This window comes from Ambystoma mexicanum, chromosome 5p (genome assembly GCF_040938575.1).
Source record: "Ambystoma mexicanum isolate Mex_15411 chromosome 5p, UKY_AmexF1_1, whole genome shotgun sequence".
Lineage (NCBI taxonomy): Eukaryota > Metazoa > Chordata > Amphibia > Caudata > Ambystomatidae > Ambystoma > Ambystoma mexicanum.
In genome coordinates, this window is record NC_090930.1 from 600,853,357 (window position 1) to 600,868,655 (window position 15,299).

Consider the following 15,299-nt stretch of genomic DNA (forward strand, 5'->3'; position numbering starts at 1 on the left):
TGTTAAGTAAATAAATATAAAGGGTATATTAAGCATTGTTCCCAGAACAAAACCTATGATAAACTGCTTAGAATTTAATCATGGTAATAAAAAATAGTCATAAAAAGCAAGGTACAGGGGAGGACATGTAACACCATGTTTATTCAACACAGTTTAACCCTTTAAATGCCAGCGACGAGCCGGCTCGTCGGTAAAAACTGCTCCAGGTTGCCACCGATGAGCCGGCTCGTCGGTGGCACTTAAGGGGTTAATGAGGGGGGAAATGGTGGCGGGTTTGGGCGGTGAATACCGCGATTTTAAAAAAAAGCCATTGGCACTGGGGGGGAACCTCAATGGCACTTAAGAGTTTAAGAAGTAAAACTGTTGCTCTTGTTGGAAAGGAAACAATCCTTACACCCCCCTTGCATCACTCTAGGTACATAACATATGTAATAACCAAGGGGGGAGGCACAGCTACTCCCTGTGACATTCTGTTTCACCACATCCCATAGAAAATAACACATACACTATAACCCCGAGTTCTCAATAAGAAGCCTTTTAATAGGCCTGAAAATCAATTTCTCAGTAGAAATGCAGCTCTCCCATCCCCAGCGCCTCGCACCGCCTCGCACCGCCAGCCCAAACCATCACCTCCCCCTGCCGGCTCCACGCGAGCCCTGTTCTCCCGGAAGCCCAGCCATGCCTTGTTACAATCCTGTGGTATCATTTCCCGAAGGAATGTGCTCTGTAGAGAGCGTGAGACAGTGACAGGTCATGTGACTAAAATGGCCATTGATCTCCACTAAACTGCCCGTGCCCTCGCAACCCCCAGCCTGCCAGTCTAGAGCCCACCAGCTCCGACCCCCCAGTTCCTTTCATGCTGATACCCATATGACCCTCCCATGCCCTGACCACTCCAGAACCCCCACCATACCCCTAATCCTGTGTAGCAGTATATTCTCCTAAAAGCAACACGTGTCCCCCTATATCACTAGGACCCAAGAGGGTCTGATGGTAGATCAAACCTTTGTGGTGGGCACCTCGGTGCAGGGATTGCAGTATCAAAAATAATCCAAAGTGCAGAGGTTGGAATGCCAATATATTAGCTCATTTTGACCTAAGTACCCCTATTCATGCAAGACTTTATGTGTGCTATTATTTCTGCATTATCAGCTCATGTTGTTTAGTTTAGTTAGATAGTTATGTTGCACCCTCAATCTGACCTTCACACCAAATAGATTAGCCAGCAAACCCAATTGTGCCAAGAGCAACAGAGAGGCGACATCCAATTAACCTCCTGTATCCCTTATAGTATCAACTGTTCTATAGGGTCCTCTAAAATCTGATGGAAGAAGTGTACACTATGTATGTCGACCTTTTAATGTGCTGCCCGTGCAATGTTTCGGCAGAGCGCTCTCCGACAGCAGAGTTCTTTGCTGGCAGTTTTTATGATTATATAAACTTTGTTATCTTTGCAAATCATCTCCTGGTCTCATACCACTGACGGGCAGTTCATTATATTTATTCATAGTATTGGGACACGGTGCTTCTAGGGTGCCTTCATTCTCATATGGGTATGGTCAAGATAATATCAGAGCAAGTCAAAATGTCTCATTACAGTAGTGCAAAATATTAGAGTTGTGCTTTCACTCAGAGCATTTAAGCTGCTGATTTGTTCATGCAGAATATTTACTTCCAATTGAAAATGAGTATTTAAGGGCAATAATTAAGAACAATCAATATGTATTACTAAATGCATTGCTGCACTGAATAGCATGCAACTGTGTCACTTATATACAGACACGTGACTGGAATTTGCTTTCCGACACAGGACATGCATCACTGCCAAACACGCTAGGACCACAATAGCTACTTGAAGACATTTTTGAGAAAACAATTATTTTCATGCTTGCTAAAATGTAGCTGTATTGTTTTTGCCTTTCAGAGACTTGTGGCATTTTTTATAACCCAAAGTGCCTGAGTCTTAGGGAAGCAAGAAAACAAGGGAAAATGTCCAGCATTGCATTGCATTGTAGCTGTAGCCAGATAGCCTGATGTGAGTTCCCATCTGGTCAGAATTTAAAGGAAGAACAGCAATTCCTCTTACCCTGACTGAAGGAGGTTGAACCTGCTAGTGGAAAAGCTATGGGACTCAGTTTATACATTTAAATGACAGTGGCTCATCACTGCCCAGTAAGGAAGAAGCTGATGGAAGCAATGCAAGACATCAATGTGCAGGGTCATTTAGGAGCAGCATTATAAGGTATGCTGTGTTCTCTCTCTCTCTGAGTCCTTCCTGTAGTGTGAGAGCCCAGCTGCCCTTACATTCAAGGAACGCCTCAGCCAGTCTGTGATACATTGACAGGCCAGTCTGCCCATACAGCAAGATTTATTGAATCTGCAGAGCTGACTAGGCAGGTGCTTAGCAAGGAGAACTGCAATTAAAAATGTTAACAACCTAACTGGAGCAGCAGAAAATGCCTAGTTCAGATAAGCGTCCTTGAAGCAGACAGAAGTAGAAAGTGCAACAATTCAGATGGCAGTGTATTAGAAGTCTCACTTCGAAATAAACAACTCTGGGGAGAGTGTAGGAGATGAGAGCATCTGCTTTAACTGGTCTCAGTATGTCTGATATGATCTCTCTGTTTGAGTGAGCACTCACGTGAGATGACATTACCAAAAGAACAACCTGTTTACAGGTAAGACTGTACAAATCGTTCACAGCTGTCCAGACAGTACATCCCTGTTCCTTCTCCATCTGGCCTTGTCACTTGCCTTTCTGAGCCTGAGATGCTGAGCAGTAATCCAAGGGAAGGGGAGCACATATTGAAAAATACACATTTTGAAAAATACTGCCCTGCTTCACTTGGAAGTTGAAAGATTGGAGGGGGGGGTAAATAGCATTATACCCTCCTGCTTAAAATTGTGGGGGATTTGTCCAGCATATCCTCCCCATTTACTACACCCCTGGGTCATATGATCGACAGAAATGGCACAATACAAAATGTGGGTGTTTCTGAGGAATGATGCGATTGTGTAGAGACACCAGCTATAACTGCATATATTTGCATCGGTGGATTTGGCTCTGCAGCCTATTTAATCTATGGTTAAGGCAGTGCAATTACAGCGATGTTCCACTTAAAGTCATTTAACCCCACATCAATGTCTTTCAGAAAAGGTTGAGTGGGTTTGCTTTTACATCTTTTGCACCATGATAATGGAATCAAACCTTCATCTGGGCTGCCCTCATCATTTATGCTGCCCTCAAATGTTGCTCTTGCAACCATTGAGGAAAATGCATTGTTTCTCAATCCATTCACGTTTGTCTTAAAAAAGTTCTGGTTCGATAATGGATTTGTGGTGTTTTTCAGGATGCTTTGGAGTTCAGTGTTATGCACCTAGCTCGGGAACTGTTTGTTTTTTCACTTCTGACAGTCTTTTTATATAAATATTGAACAGTAATATTGACAGTGCAGAGAATGGTGGATGGTGCCGACGGTGGAATTCCTCATTCCTGATGGGGCTTCATCTATTATGACAAGAAGTCTTAAATTAAGGGAAAATTAACAGATTCAGCCGAACAGCATTAACACAAATAATGCATCAAATCGTTTCAACTGGATGTTGTGATCAACTCTGTTGTATGCAAATAATAGCTTACAGAGGATTAGTAATTTTGATTGTCCTTGGGCGAGACACGACAAGTGGCCCTCTCCAGTGTGAACTAACGTGGAGTTGGTGACCTGTGCCTATTGATCATGGAGTAGGTCGATTGACTTGATGACGATGCAGATTTGGCAGAAGTGTGTACACCTGCTTTATAGTTTACAGCCGAATCCTTCCTTGATAGCTATTCCCATGCTTGAAAAATTACCAGTTTGAAAATTCTGTTCAGAATCCCACAATTTCGAAGCCATGCTGACAAAGGAAATATGCGTGTAAGATGGGATGGGGCGCACAAGAGTGAGAAAGAGACGGGTGTTGACGTGGGGTCCCGCCACCGCCCATTTGTACATTAACTATCCCAAAAAAGAAACACATAGAATGTAGGGCTAATAATATTTTTTGGTGACTTGGTAGTGCAAAGAAGTCCAGCTAATCAAGAAGCATGGGACGTTCTAACCCTCTGATAACACCTGATTCTAAGAATTCTGGCCTCTCTGATTGGACAGAATGCTGCCCAATAACGGAGAGTCTGAGAGTCTAGATCAACCCGACCTCTGTACCCCTGAGTGCAATTTCAGTGGAGTTGCTTGAGCCTCCCTTCTGTTCAGAAATGCCTCTAGACCAAGTGCATCAGATATAAGGCCCACAGGCTAGATCAGGCTTCCTATGCTCCCTCAAGCCTTAAAACACGTTGTGCCTGATTTACACACATGTTTTAGAGGGACTTTCCCATGTTAGAACATTTTTGAAAATTCGGCCCAATGTATATGTCACAGAAATGTACTCTGGCATAAGAAGCTGCAAAGTATTCAGTTTCATGTCATGTCACCACTAGCAGATTAACTGCAGAGTGGCCAGGGTGCAAAGCTGTGCCCTACTGAAACCAAAACAAACTATAAGAATCCAAAGTTAAATGAATGTAGGCAATGCAATGGCTAGCAAATATGGGTCAGACAAATTAAACAGATTAGAATAAACAGTCACCTCCTCCATAAAGCTGTATTCTTTTATTCAAATTTCGAACAGTATTTTTTCCAGCAGCTACACCAAAAGACTTTTGTGCCATTTAAAAACAGACATACTTTTTTTCTGAACTGAACACGATACAAACACATGGATTAGAAAAATAATCACTGGCCTCTGGAACATAATTTTATCCATTTGCAATGAATAACATTTCTTAATGATCTAAAACAAAGGTGAATTTAAAAATGTTATTAAACTCTTAGCTCATTGAGCCTAAGGCCCTTTGGATAGCGTTCATGCAATAGATGGGAATGCAAAATAACTCAGACACCAAGTAATCGAAACAACTTAATATGAATTGTCTAAAATAAGGCGTTACAACGGACAGCAACGGACGTTCACTCGAGCTCTTGGTTCATGCCACATAAAAACACATTTATATGCCAGACATTCATCATAAGTGTTGTCATACTACATGTCAAATTAAATAAAAAAAAACCTATTAGGGGTTGTGATCGACTCTAGGGGACCATCTAAGTATACTTTCTATAAGGAGTGGGATTGTGATTGGATATCTACTGTCAGATGGATAACTGATGCCCACCTCTGAAACATGTCATCTTCAACAATATTAAGTACACAGTATATCATTGGCTCTCAACTTTAAAGCCCTTCGTTATACGGCCCTCTATAATTGGTTGGCACGTTTGTGTCATGTCTGGGACATTTTGTTGACTTAGCAGAACGTAAGCTCATTTCCAGATGCCAGGATGTGGACTTAACCTCCCCATTCAATTAGCCCAAAATCTCTCATCACCCATACCTTCTGCAAGAAGATTGTCTTTGAACTTGGCCTTGCATAGTATTCTTGTCTCTAGGAATATAAGGGAGAACGAGCATGCACTATTGCTGTTCTAGAACTCCAAGGTCAACTCTATTTCTATCCTTGACTCATGTGAAAGGAGACCACAATTTGGACAATTTTTCAGCATTTAAATGTCTTAATTGAATAAAACTTGACACGCTTGGTGTTGTTTCTTTGCACCTTAACAAGGGGTGATTTAGCTTCTCACATTCACTCCCTTTGAGAATAGATAACTGGCCTTGGCTGCCTCAGCTTTGACATGATGCCAGACAGCCTCACCATTCGTATCCACGATCTCAGCTAATTCTTGTTTCAACACAGTTCTCTGCCTTCCTGCTTCATGGGTCCAGGTTGACTAAATTTATGAAACCGATGTCCAGCTTCTATACAATGGCGGATCCACCTGCAGTCTATTCAGTACAAATAGCCAGCTTCTAAGATTACTTAATCTACTTGTGTTGCTGCATCTGTAGTTACTGAATGACTTGCATTTTCTGCAGTGTGTCACACACGTGCAATTTTCTTCTTGCATTTGCAATTTTACTTGATTCTTAACTTTGTCATCAGTTTCTATAAGGTCCATGCATTCTCTTCAGCCAGTAGTCTTAGTGCATCACGCTCGTCACTTGTGACGTCACCGCCTCATCTTTCATTCGTTTTCATATTCCGTCAGGGAGTTCCTCCCTCAGATTATCGTCTCTTCAGGAATACATTTGATAAGATTTTCTCAGTGGGTATCGTCTTTCAAATATTTGCAGTTGGGGTGGTATTTCCTGCAGAGGCATGCAGCCTCTCCTCTACATTATGTTCCATCAGGATCTGACCTATATGTGCTTGAGCAGTGTAGTTAGTTGTTCACTCTGGATTTAAAAAAAAGGGTTATGAACAATTCATATAATAAAAATTCTTCACAAAATTAAAGCTGAAGCTTGAAATACAGCTCTGCCAACCCCTTTTACATGTTTACTCAGCTGTAAGCCAACAACTGACCTTTTTCCCAGTGTGGTAGTGGATTTGCTTCGGGCTGGTGCTTCAGTGATATTGTGTCATATATATATATATATATCTGTATACTACGCATCCATCTGTTCCATGTGGCACAGCTTTTTCTAATGGGCCTATCCACCACACTCTTCAGTGATGCTTAATAATGTGATTTTGTATATACATATGGCAGGCTAATTTTATCTGTGTAAGCCACCTGCTTTATGAAGTAAATGTTGGTTGTTTTTTTTTGTTGCTGATAAATGTCCCACTTGTTTACACCCGCATAAAGTGGCTCACCCTTCTAAATAATGCCTCCACCATATGTAAATGTGTTATTCTAAGTTATTTCTGTTAGAAATTGACATCCCTTTTTTTCAAATAAATGCGGATCCAAATACTAGCTGCAGTGAAATATTCTTAGTACTGTTAGTGGTCTGTCAAATGATGTTCTGGAAAATGCCATGAGATCCCATTCCAAACTGTTTGTAAATCCTATACTTTTTATAGAGCATTATCGAGCAATTTAAAAACAGTTGTGTGGGGGAATTGTTTGGTTTGAGGCTGTCTCACATTGCTTGCTTTCACTGACTTGGGCACAAGATTTACACTACACCACTTTAAAAACTTCCTGATGTCACTCTTATAATCCCGGTCATGTTCATCGGAATCCAAACTGAACCACTATCTAATTCAGTTTGACACACCTTTCAAAATGTGTTTATCCAGGAGTTTAAGTGTCAGGAGGTTTAGACTGATATCATAAAATGTGCAGGGTATAGGTCATGTGTGACTATTGAACAAAGTTTAGATGAGTTGTATTGAGTCCAGTGTTGTTGCTGTGTGCATTCATCACTGTTGTCAAGGTTTATTCTCTATAGTGTGCACTTTCATAGCAGTGGCAAAGCTGGCATTGACTGCTCCTCTAAAAGAAGAATGTGTATTTACAGTGATTTTTTAAGTGTAAGGGTGCCATGGCCTTGAAAGTGTGTGTGTCTTTGTGTGTGTGTGTGTGCACAGCTCTATATTTGCAAGATGGCTTTGGAAGAAGAATCGATGAGGATTGTTTGGTTTCTTCATTTGTATTCATGGAGGTAATCATGGAAATACATACATGGGGAATGGTGTATTTCGGAAGGTGTATATCTCTCTCTTGCTTGCTCAGGCCCCCCAAACTTCCTCTCCAATAGAATCTATTCCATCCATACTTATTCCTAAAGTCTACCCCTTGCGTGTCCCTACATTACAATTCTGTTGAACTCTGTCTATGCACTTGAAACTTTTCATTCTTATTTAAGCATGCTGCCAGCATTCTGATTCTAAAGAAACCTTCTGATGTATCCTCTGCTCCTAACTTCAGCCCTATTTTGCTTTTGCCTTATCTATCTTAAAACAATTCTTGAATGTATTATTTAATCTCAGGTTTCCACTTTTGTCTCTCATAACTCTATTCTTCCTTGTTATCAATCTGGCTTTCGTCCTGGCTATTGCACTGAGACTACTCTCCTTTCTGTTTTGGACACTTTACATTCTGCACATCATTATAAACACTCCTTTCTTCTCATTCTTCTGAATATTACTGTAGGTTTCAACACTATTGACCACTCACCTCTATTGTCTGCCCACTCTTTTGTTTTTTCTGGTTCTATGCTATCTTGGTTTAAGTCATACCTGTCCCAGAGGACTTTCTCAGGAGCTTGGGCCAAGGCTTCTTCCAACACATTCAAGGCTCTGTCCTTGATCCTTTCCTCATTTCTCTCTATACCTCATCACTTGCCAGCATTTTTTCCTCCTTTTGGCTATCTCACAATTTCTACGCTGAGGACACTCAACTCTTTCTATCCTTCCCACATTTCTCTGATGATATTCACAATAAGCTCAGCACCTGTCTCCTTGCTATTAAAACCTGGATGACGGACCACTTCTTGGTACTCAAAGCTGCCAATCCTGAGGTTATTTTCTTTACTGCAGCTCATACTGCGAATTATGGTTTAACATCAACACTATCTTTACCACTACATACACCCACATTTCTAAGTGTGCCCAGCTCATATCCCAAAGCCATCTCCAACCTGTCCAATGCCTTGAATGATGATCTTAACATCATACACAAAGATGAAGGAATAGCTGGAGGCAAAATAAAACTGAGGCATAATATACCACAGAAACAACTTTCCATGCCATATTACTTACCTGAAAGGTCCATTTGGAAGCCTGTGGGAGTAGAAGCCGAAAAGGTTCACTCCTATGAGCGCCAACAATTCAACAGAAGTAGTTCTAATACTTCTCGAGGACATGCTATCCAGAATCGCAGCAAACAGGATAATGAGATACCTAATCAGCTGCTGCTTGAATCCACTACTACTTTGGAATTACAAGGAGCTAACATCTTGAAACCGTCAAGACAGCACAACCAACAAACAGAACAAAACACTAATGCGGAAGTCATACGTCTGAAGCAGCGGCAAATAATGTCAACCAAGTCCGAAGATGTAGCAACTCAAACTACAATCCACAAACAGCCAAAAGACATTCAAACTCAACTTGTCAGCGATCAAAATGTTTAAATTGTATCTACACTGACTAATATCATGGCTCCGTTCATGAAACTTCATGAGCAAATGGCCAAACAAATGAAAGATCAGACGACAGTCCTTGCAATGTTCACCTCCAAGATGATTTTTGTAGAAGGATTTATTACCTCAATACAAAAAGAAATGGATTTGAGTGAAGCAAAAATAACTATTCTGATTCACTCAATATTGGACCCAGTGATTAAAGACAGAGAGAACCGATGTCTGTCACGATGACTGGGCTCAGTTGATTTAGAATCTTTAACTGAAATACATTCAACATCAATGAAGATTTGATTTAGAGGTACCAAAGACACAACGGCTTGATTTGACTTTAAACTCAACTAGCAACCATATGAACAATACTGGACCTCTAAAGACAGCTAAATTGAATGTTGACCCCGAGATTGCTATTGCAACAGTGACGGGCTCGAATAATAGTACATCAGTTACAAATTCAAACAATAACATTGTCTTAGTGATTGATATTACATCAGTCACAAATTCAAATGATGACATTGTCTTAGCGGAACCCGAACCGCACATCTCAATGCCACAGATATGTTCAATTTTAGTAAAGGCTACAGAAGCCGCAAAATTAAATCAATCAAAAATGTTGCCAAATTTCAAAAATGTTACAAAAACCAAAAAAGAGTCAGTTCCTGCAAAGACCAATTGTCTAAAACTTCACCAGAGTGCGATAAAACAAGGAATCATCAAGAATGACAAGACCAAGATCACCAACACAGATTCTAAAAATCCAGGAAACGACTTGCAACAAATTGAAACCGAGGTGAATTTGGTCGTCGTCGATGCAACTAAGTTACTTCCAAAAAGTCAACAAATCAAACTTGCAAACTTGAGGTCACCATCCAAAACTTGCCAAACCTTAATTTTAAGAAAACAAACAAGAGAAAATGAAATGTTGGAACTAACGGAGCTGTCCACATACTCTGTTATGGAAGATAGCAAAAGTGACGACGGCGAAGCAGATCCTGACGGCACACTCATAGCATCCTTTGAATCTGACAATGAGATAGATAGCCCTTTGTTTCAAGGAAAGGGCTGATGGAGTCAATTGCCAAAGAAGATGTCCAAACCTAGTGCTGAGGAGCCCTGTATGTGCAAAAATTGCATGAATAACAATGAAGTGAAATCAACAACTGCAACAACATTACTCCAAACATCACAGTCAATCACTTCTGACATGACAGAAGACATCAAGAATGCAAAACATGAGCCGTCCAAGACAAAACCGAAAAAACTACAGGTACCTGAACTGGATTTTGCAGCCTTAATGAGTGAAGAAAACTTGACACCTGTTCACTTCACTGGAGCAGCTAATGATAAAACTTCAAACACAGATCCTACAGACCATTATCACATATCACCGTTGAAATTATCTAAATATCCCCAAGTCAAGAGACAAGACCCGACAATGAAACATCAATCTTGTCCAGTTCAGTATGCAAATGGACTATTAATTGAAAGACTCTGCCCTGAAGAGGATGGTCTCATCCTGAATTGTGCAAACATCATTCGACTTCTACATCATGTTCCCTCGCTTAGGTCATTGACATCTAATGATATAGCAAGAGTCAAATTCATGGATGAAGAAAGATTGGACAGAGCTCTTATCCATCCCACAACTCCTCTAATAGCCCAATTATTGAAACAAGAAACGTCACAATTAAGAACATTGGACTTTGACGTAATTGAGCAGTCAAATATATCCAAGCCAACAAACTTACCGAGCAAGATTGCATTGAAGACAGGAATGCATTCTCCAAGAAGAAATATCGAAAGAACCAAAAACACATAACAACAATGAGGGCACTCACATGTACTCACGAGAAAGACGTGACCATTATTGTCGCTCCTCAAGGCATAGAACACCTGAACAAAGATCAGCCAATCACCATAGACGGTCCAGCTATAGAGAGAAATCAAAATCTCCCTTAGATCGACATACAAAACGTCGAGGAAGATCACCAGGAAAAAAAGAGCCAACGAGGTAGATCCATAGAGAGAGATCAAAATCTCCTTTAGATCCAGACTCAAATCGTCAAGGAAGATGTTCAGGAAGTAAAGGCTGAAGAAGTTGATCTAGATCATATGTACTCAGGGTAAAGGACCATTAGGAAAGACCCCTCAGAAAGCCAGTAGTGTACCTGCTAAAGGCACTGAGGATAACTGGAAATGGCTAAAGAATTTAGTTGCGGACAAAATTCAAATGCCATAGGCCAGGCCGACAATCGCTAACAAACCCCTAACCATTGCATCATGGAATGCTAGGGGTTTTTTACATCTTTTTACTCAGTAGAATGACAACATTGAGGAACATGATATATGTTGTCTACAAGAAACATGGCTCCGTGAATTTCCAATTGTGGATGGATATTCAACTTACCTAAATCCTGCACCCAAAGATGTCAAAGGTCGCCCTATGTCAGGTCTCCTGATCCTAGTTGAGAACCATGTACAATTTAAAATTGTGGCAGAATTGAACCCAACTAGTCTAACCCAGATACTTGTTGGTACATTAACAAATAAAAATAACAAGGGAGAGCAAACACTAGCCATATGTAACCTATATTGGAACCCAAATACATTAATTAGTGTGGATTATCTTAGTCAAGTAGAAAGATGGATCGATCACCGCAAAATAAATTGGCCAAACACAATGTTCATCTTGTGTGGGGACTTAAATTGCAAATGTTCAAACATCAATGATGAAACTATCAAGGCCAATGACATACTGGCCACAGCGGCTGAATGAAGAGGTATCCAGTGGAACATGGCCATGGAAGAAAAAAATATGTCAATTATCAATGGTTCAACTATGGATGTTTCCCCAGCACAAATAACAAGGGATAGCTCCACAAACTGGCATATCCTAGACTATATATTCATCCAAACCCTTTGATCTCTTCAAATAACAACATGAGAGTAATCCAAATGTGAGATAGCGATAATAACTTGCTATTTGTGACATTGTTCCCAGTCTCTCACAGAGATGATCATATGGATCCATTATGTCTTGAAGTAACCATGAGTAAAAATTGACTGAGAATACCATCGTCAAAACTACCGAAGCTAACCGATGCTCTGATTACCTCAATTAATTCACCACAAGTCAAAGGGTCAGTTGACACACCTGAATACATAAACCTGTTCAAAAACTTTGAAATTAACAAAAAGGAACAAGATGCTGAAACCATGCTGTCCACATTAAAAAATAAGAACACATCTGAGATGTGGAAAATGATTAACAACTCAGACCAGAAATAGAACAAGATTCAATGCTTATGAGACCTATAGCGCCGGAGAAATGGATTTCTCAATTCAGTTCCTTCTTGGATAAAACTGAACATCCATGCCTCTTGGATAAAACTGAACCTCCATGCCTCTTGGATAAAACTGAACATCCATGCCTCGTGAACAAAAATGAATATCCATTCTCAGCACCAAAATCAGTGGAAAAATGGCATCTAATAGACACATCTAGTCAAACTATCATGGAAATCATTAACAAGCTATCAACCTCGCGAGCATGTGGTCCAGACGGCCTCAGCAATGTAGCAATGAAAACAGATGCTGCCGAATGGGTGAATTTTTTCTCGATCTTGTTCACTCACATTGTTATTGTCAACCAAATTCCATAATCTTGGAAGAAATCCATTATAGTCCCTGTTCACAAAAATGGCGATCGAGCTGAACCATCAAATTATCGTCCTATAGCATTACTGGATGGCCCCAGCAAGATCTTTGGCACTCTGATTCTTAAAGCACTACGCAATTGGGCAAAAAATCCAACCATATAGACATATGGCAAGGCGGATTTGTTTGTGGGATCGGAACAGCCCTCAACATATTCATCCTAAATCTACTGAAGACAAAAACTGATTTAACGCAAGCATTCAACAGCATATCACATCCATGACTTTGGGCAAAATTACAACAATGGAGTTGTCCCCAATCCATACTAGTCCCAATTCAGGCATTTCATCAAAACACCACAATACAAGTCAGACTCAACAGGACAGGATTGCTTACCGAATCCATACCAACTAAGAAAGGACTGAAGCAGGGATGCCCTATGGCATCCAAACTATTTAATCTCTTTACTTCAGATGCCGGTGATAGCTTTCAAGATGTTAGGCACTTTCCACCATCAATAGCCACTACAAAAATCAACAGGTTTATGTACGCTGACGATGTGGTCCTCATAGTTCAGACCCCAGTAGGCCTCCAACGATAACTAAATAATCGTAATAACTACCTACAAACTAATGGCCTCACAATTAACCCAAACAAATCAGCCATCTTACCCATGGGCTTGCGACATCATCAGACAAAATCTAAAAATCTAAGCTGGTTCGTTACTGCGAACTACTATTCCAGTAGTAAAGTCATTTGTTTATCTGGGAGTGTGCTTGAATACTAGCAAAATAGATGCACCGAGACAACAAGTCTTGACCAAGAAAATAGCAAACTTGGCAAATTTGGCTGAAAATTTGCTAAAAAGGTACTGCAACTATAGTCTCATACCACTAATTCAATTCTACAAAGCCAAAGTCATTCCGATTCTGACATATGGCGATGAGACATCATTCAATTTTGAAATGAAAAACTTGGCCCTTCTGGAAGGACGTTTTTGGAAAACGGTGTTGAGACTTCCAAAAGGAATCCGAATAAAATCAACTAGAATGGAATTGGGTCTGAGTTGTTTAGCGGTAGCTGTGGAATGGAAGATGCTTGCATTTTACAGGAAATGCAAAGATGATCAACCAAAAGGAGGCTTCCTACATTTAAATAAAGCACTGGCAACTAGATCTGAGCCAATATTGAATGAATGGGAAGAAAAGTGTCTAACCATCATACATTCCTTACAAGAAACCAATGAAACCTTAATGAACAATCCTGATAAAATCAAAAAGAAACTTTATTCATTAGATTGGTTCAATAGAGAAGAACAAAGACGCAGGTACAAAGGATATGGCAAACTATGGGAAATCAGTCAGAAACCACATTCAATCCCGAACTATTCGAAGATATTCCCTCATTGGTTCTTCCGGGATAAATTTCTACGATTCAAGTTAAATCTAATTCAAACTAAAGAAACTACATGGTCCAAAACCATACAAGCAGGGACCCAAACCTGCCGTCTATGTAATGAAGGACAATCAATTGAAAATCTACAACATCTGATAATGGACTGTTCAACTTCTGAGAATCAAAAACATTGGTAATGTATGATGTCATCAAAAAATATGGATACAGACCACAGGACATGTGGTGGAAAATGCTACTAGCCAATGAAAAAACATCAATAACCTTAGCATTGATCAAACTGTTAATCATCATAATGTATCACCTTGCTAAATTGGACTAGAGGAAACTGTTGTAGCCTACATGACATATATACAATGCTGAGGTCTCTGTATCCATATCATCTTATCTTTTCTCGTTCTTTCTTTTTTTATTTTCTAAATATGAAGTTAAAACATGTGATCAAAGGTTGTCTAATGTATAAGCGTAAAATCACGTTAAATAAATAAAAAATACAAACAATGGTTCCTGCAGTTGTCACTTGCACAACATTCGGAAGGCTCGTCCTTTTATGACTTTTAAGCCACTCAACTTCTTCTGTCTGCCTTAATCGTTTCCCGGCACTCCTTCTGTTCTTCTACCCTCTTTGGAATTCCTGTATCTCACCTAGCCCCTCTGAAATCTATATTCAATGCCTCTATTTGTGTCCTATTTCCCCTTGCTCCGTGTGACTCCATTTCTTCCTCTCTGGTAGAACTGGGATGGCTTTCTTTCCATTATCTTCTTAAATATAATTTGTTGTGCTTAGTTTTTAAATCTCTCCATGGCCTCGCACCTACATGTATCTCTTCTTTTGTTTCACAGTATATTCCTTTCTTTTTCACTCTGCTCCTCTTCCCAGTCCCTTCTTGTTGTTCCTCATCCTCCTTGTGCTCAGTCTCAATTTCACTGATTTTCTCTTCTTGCCTCTCTAAACTGGAATGCTCTCCGTCTTTCTCTTCATTCTGTTTCTCTCTATTCGACTTTCTGGGCTTCTGTGAGATCTTATCTTCTTTCTTCTGGTTAACAATGTTACTGTAATACAGTTTTCTATTTTTATCTGCATTTTATTGTGCTGCCTTGTTGTCATGTACAGCGCTTTTGTGTAAAGCGCTATATAAAAATTAAATAAATACAAATACAAATAGATGTAGTGTATTTTTAAAGGTAGTTTA